The 5,462-nt window shown below is 39.6% G+C and overlaps 1 long non-coding RNA gene across 1 annotated transcript in view; it reads left to right on the top strand.

Annotated features, from left to right (window-relative positions):
• Positions 1 to 4,219: 4,219 nt before the first annotated feature.
• LOC140332894 (uncharacterized) overlaps positions 4,220 to 5,462 on the top strand; it is a 101,896-nt gene continuing 100,653 nt past the window's right edge. The window contains exon 1 of the long non-coding RNA XR_011921246.1: positions 4,220 to 4,284. This is a non-coding gene — a long non-coding RNA (uncharacterized lncRNA). The remainder of the gene's footprint in view (positions 4,285 to 5,462) is intronic.

The following is a 5,462-nucleotide window of genomic DNA, read 5'->3' as shown; positions in this document are numbered from 1 at the left end:
ATATCTTTTATCAGGCTATAACAAAAGAATAAGGACGCAGCACTGGAAGCTGGATACAGTCCCATAATCTATAACGGCCCCATGTAATAAATAGACATTATTCTGCAGAGGAGAGCCCAGGGATGATTGCACTCAACAATTATAGGATTAGTGGGGACCCACTTCAATGTCCTGGTCATATTCCAGGTGGAAACAGTTATGGGGTCATTTCTTGGTGGGGGGTTAACATTGCAAATGTTCCTATGTATTTGTTAGAAGGCCTTTTTCTATTCCATAATAAACAGGTGGAAAAAATCTTAGGTAGCTTTCCTTAGGAAAAAATTGTTGCCTTCAAATCCTTCCACAGCTTTTATCCCACTTACCTTTCTGACCTGGTAGAAAAATACTCCCAGCCGCTCTCTCCGCTTCTCCAATGACCTACTAATGACTTCCTCACTCATAACCTCATCACACGCACGGATACAAGACTTCTCTAGAGCTGCCCCGACTCTCTGGAATGGTCTTCCTCCTCCTATTCGACTTGCTTCTGCTTGCTGCTTCTTTAAAAGAGCATTCAAAACCCATCTTTTCAAAAGTTAGCAGTCTGTGTGTGATTTAGATTCCAATGTTCGTTTGTTGTAGTGTGACCATACAAAAGATCTGTTACAACTAGAATTCTAGAGCAGGGATATTACAAATGTTTTTTTGTATGTTTGTCTGGTCATTTTAAGATAAACACATTTTTATAATTTATATCCACATGGAGCATCAGTGAAATTGTATCTGACAACATTGCCTTTTTTTTAAATCTACATTAAAGCTATCAAAAAATGAAACCGTTATCCAAAAATTTTTAAGTACATATAATCAATCGTAAGCCTGACAAAGCCTGGTCTTTGTCTTTGCATAACCTAAACAGGTCACAAACGTAAGGGCAATGGAAGGCAACCTGATAAATTTAGGGGGACTCTGTCAAGTGTCTGTGTCTTTAAAAGGGTGATTATTTTTTGCTGTCGGTGTGGAAACAGTTTTTGCAGGAACCAGCTCTGCTGCCTGACATTTTCCAGTGTGTTTGATGCCACATTCTCTGCTGGGCCAATGGCCAATGTCACTAGAATATTGGAATATAGGTGCTACAGATCATTTTAGGCAAAAACTATCATTTCATTTCATATGCTACACTAAAAAATAAGCAAAAAGGTTTTTTATTTTGTTACAATTGTGCTCCTATTTCTACAAATAGCTGCTTTACCGTGCTTCATGTTATCTAGAGAAATATGGAGGTAAAGTGGTGTTTATGTGGTTACTGGCTCTCCCACAAATAGGTTGAAGTCCTTATGATTATTGGCTTTCATCACAGACCCGGGATCCAGCATGTTAAAGAAGATTAAAGATAGAGCCAAAGACATACACCCAAAGCTGACCTCAGTTTACATCATCTGAACGTTCTAAATATGTTCTGTACGACACCATCTTGGCAACACTTTGCTATAAGCAATGACATCACAAAGAGAAATACCTCCACTGTCATTAATTCTTGCTACTTTTACTTAGGCTGTACCTGAGGACATTATTAACCAGCAGTAAAACCATTTCCCAGATCCATTTTGGTTACAGTTTACATAAAGTCCAGTTTTCATGCCAAAAAAAAAAATCATGTGATGAAGTTGCATTTTAAGGATTTATTGAGCTGGGGTGAGCTGCTGATAGATGTGAGCCCTGGATTTATTTCAGTTGGTGATAGAGACGTGCAGATAACTTTGATTTTCAGAAACACATTGTCCTGGAATGGATTAGGATCTTTGTCGGCCTGTGGATGCTATTCCTCAATTTTGCAATTAAAACATTAAATTTAACCTGTCAAATGTTTGAACATTTAATGCTGGTCATTCTACCCCAAGGGTAGCTACCGCAAGGTGGGTTCTGTTCCTGTTTCTTTGTCTGTTGCTCGCCTAAAACAACCCGTTCCTATTTTTACAGAAACTACCCCATAGTATTTAAAAATACTAAAAGCTTGCTCACAACTGACCATAACATTATCAGTAAATGGAAGACTTGGCTTTGGTCCAGGGATTTGGTTAAAGGGGGGTGAGCGCTGCCATTTTGCTTCTTCCACAACATGGAAAAAGTAAAGCCAATCTCTCAGCCCACACATTTAAGATACATCTGCCCTCCTTGTAACATGTCTTCTGCATATGTCATCTGCCAAGGGGAGTGCTTGGGGATCTAGAGAAGGACTTTTCTTCTGACTTTATCCATAAATGTGAAAATTGCATATTAGCAACAGCCCTTATTAGTCTTCTTAAGCCGCACATTTTTTGGGGAAAGATGTTTGTTTGAAATAGCTCTTCAGGTAAATACTTTGTTTGTACAGTTAGGGGAAGGGAAAGGTTTACTTAAAGCCCTGCCCTACCATCATTGGTGTCAGATAAGGTGGCCATTGGAGGTGCTTTTAATGGGTATGGTACACACGTCTGTAGATCTTTGGGCTTCAAATCTCTTACCTTATTAAGGAGAGTCGTTGGTTTCTAGAACCAGGTGCTTTGACATGGTAGCAGAGAATACATTCAAAGAACTATACAGATACTTAAAACCACACCCTGGAAAAACACACATTTTCTAAATTCTAGAGGCTTGTATATTCTTGAAACTGATTGTCCTCCAGTTCTTTTGTACTAGGCTGTGCAGGACAACTGGTCTTGAATACACCCTACTGTGGTATTTTGTAGTGGATAGTCCTGAGCTTGGCTCTGTGCACAGGCTATGTGCAGCCTAGTGCTGACGTCACTTGTATCCTTTATGGCCATTAATATTGATATTTAAATAAAAATGATTTTAGTGATCCGTCTTGCCTCCATTTCTCACCTCAAAAGATCTAGCTTACCTCTCCACAAATGTTTACTTCATGGGGTCTAACGACCAGCAGTTCCCCTGTTTGTTTACATCCAGTGTAGCATTAGTTGCCCATGCACATTAAAGCCAAATGGAATTTTTTGGGACTATCTACCCTCACCTTGTGACTATGGGGTTGTATTGTGCATGCGCATCTGCAGCTCTGGATGCAAACAAAGGAGACTTGCAGAAAGTTTACATCTGTAAAGGAGAGGGTGGGATACTTTAGGTCTGGGAAATTGAACTAGAATAGCAATAATGATATCTTGCTTCATAGATATGTTCTGTAAATGACTAATTCCCCATCTTTATGTAATGGATATGAAGAGTGAAGGACATGTTTGTAATCTAAATCAGTAGATAGATTTGGCTTAATCACGCTGGCAGGGGTCAGCAACCTGCGGCTCCTGAGCCTCCTTGTTATGCCTCCCTTCCCTATTTATCGTGGCTGGCATTAGCACTTCCGCAACTGGGGTAAGGGGACATTCCCTCCCCTCCATATGCATTGCGGAGGAGAGAGAGTTCCTTTCAGGGGCGTTTTCTCTTCCCTGTTTGCATTGCTAAGGGAAGGCATTTCCCTTCAGGGGTTTTCCTGATGTGGGCAGATACATCAGAGCGAGAGTCTGGCCTAATGTGCCTTCTTGGCCTACTAGCCAAAAAAGTTGGTCCAGGATAACAACACTCCATGGAAGCATAATAATGCTAGGAGCCATATCTAGTTTGACCACCTACAACCATCACATGCTAAAATATGCTAACCTGCCATATATTTTATTTTTGCATTTGTGAATACATATGCTTTAAGTAGACCTGTAATACCATACAAGCTTCAGGAATCAAGTCCGGGACAAACTTCTGCTGTGCACCTCCAGTTTGTAAAATCCTGTAGTGGACTACTATCCTTTCCAGCCATAATTGGGAACTTTACAGTTACATTATTGCAGTTAGCTGTTGGTAGCTTTTATTCACAGCTTTGCACTCTTCCATTGGGCCTGATGTGAGAATATCTTGGAATTTTTTTCTCTGGGAATCTCTGAACAGCCACTGGCATCCCTAATCTATTACACAAGTGACTGGCAAAATCTCCACATCTATTTCACAATGAGAAATTGCCTTGTAAACAGTGTTTCCAATTTAGAAAAACAATTACAGGAAATATTTGAGAGAGAAGAGAGTTTAATCTTCCAGCATCCAGCTGGATGGATCTCAGATACTTACAGAGAGTTTACACATCTATAGCTTGGTGAAAACATTCTCAAACTCTTAAAAAGCCAGACACAGATCTTGTCTTCTTTTATCCTCTGAATCCAAAATGTTATTTTCTCTCGATCTCATAAGGAATCTGTCAGGATAATTATCACTGCAGAGCAAAGTCCTCAATTCAATGAAAACCACAGCACTCACCTACCAAAGGTAATATGAGTTTCTGGGTAGGAAATCTCCCTAGTGATGGGAATATAAATTGGGATATTATCTTTGTAAATTGTCAGAGAACAGGTTGAAATTTTGGGTTTAGATGCAATGTTGCTTGTGAGGAGGACAAGTTTTTGTTCACTGCTAACCTCTTTATGGTCTTGAGAGAGGACAATGGTAATTTTTTCAACTTTTATGTTTACAAATTATATTTCATGAATTTTTTTAAACTCTTTGCAACCCTCAAAAGCATAACTTCATCAGGTTTCTAATCTGCATGCAAGGAGACACAGACTTGTTAATCAGGATATAGCAATTTTAATTGATAGGACCCTTGATGAAGCAATACAGCTCTTGTGGGAAAGCAATAAGTAGTATTGTATAAAAATTAAGTTAGCAAACTAGCTTGATCTCCCTGGATATATTAAAAGAGCTGTTTTAAAAGTGAAAACAATATTATTTTTGGGGTGCATGCTGTAATGGAAGACTTCACTATAACAATGAATGAATCAGTGAATCCTATGCAGCAGAGGCGTGCATATTGGCTGATCTGCTCACTTTGGGTAAAGGGGTTAATGTTCTGTATTTCTCTTGGATGTTGCTATCCATGACAACTTTCTGGACCTTTATATTCAAGTTAAGTTCACAGCGCAGCGTGGAACATATAAAAGATAAACAGATGTCCATTTTTTGTGCTGGGCCGGGGTGTCAGAAAAGACTTGGTTTGTGCTTGCCTCACTTTTTCAGCCTCCTTGGCTCCACTGTCTGTCTCTCTGCACCCCCACCACTCCACCTCCTCTCTAAATGCTACAAGTTATTCCCACACTACAGCTTAATATTTATTTAATAAAGTATTAACCACAATAGAGTTTTGCCACAGAGGGAAAAAAATCACCTCTCTGCTTTTTCTCAAAAGGGTTTTCTGGGTTCTTGAGGGAGCTGTCAACCTGCAGATAAAACCAAGGATGGATGGGCCCAGCAGGATGTTATATAAAATTATATTACGCTTTGCAGAAGGTTTTAATAAGTCTTAAGACAGGGATGTCCAGAGGAAGTAACCTGGTATACAAGGCGAGCCACATTTAGTCTCAAGGCAACTTTTCCCTGCTCCTTCTCCTTGATCTTTCCTCTGCTTTTGACACTGTTGATCATCCCCTTCTAATACAAATCATGCGCTC

This window comes from Pyxicephalus adspersus, chromosome 6 (assembly GCF_032062135.1).
Source record: "Pyxicephalus adspersus chromosome 6, UCB_Pads_2.0, whole genome shotgun sequence".
In the NCBI taxonomy this organism is placed as follows: Eukaryota; Metazoa; Chordata; class Amphibia; order Anura; family Pyxicephalidae; genus Pyxicephalus; species Pyxicephalus adspersus.
Note: the sequence above shows the minus strand (reverse complement) of the source record. Positions and strands in the feature narration are given on the sequence as shown.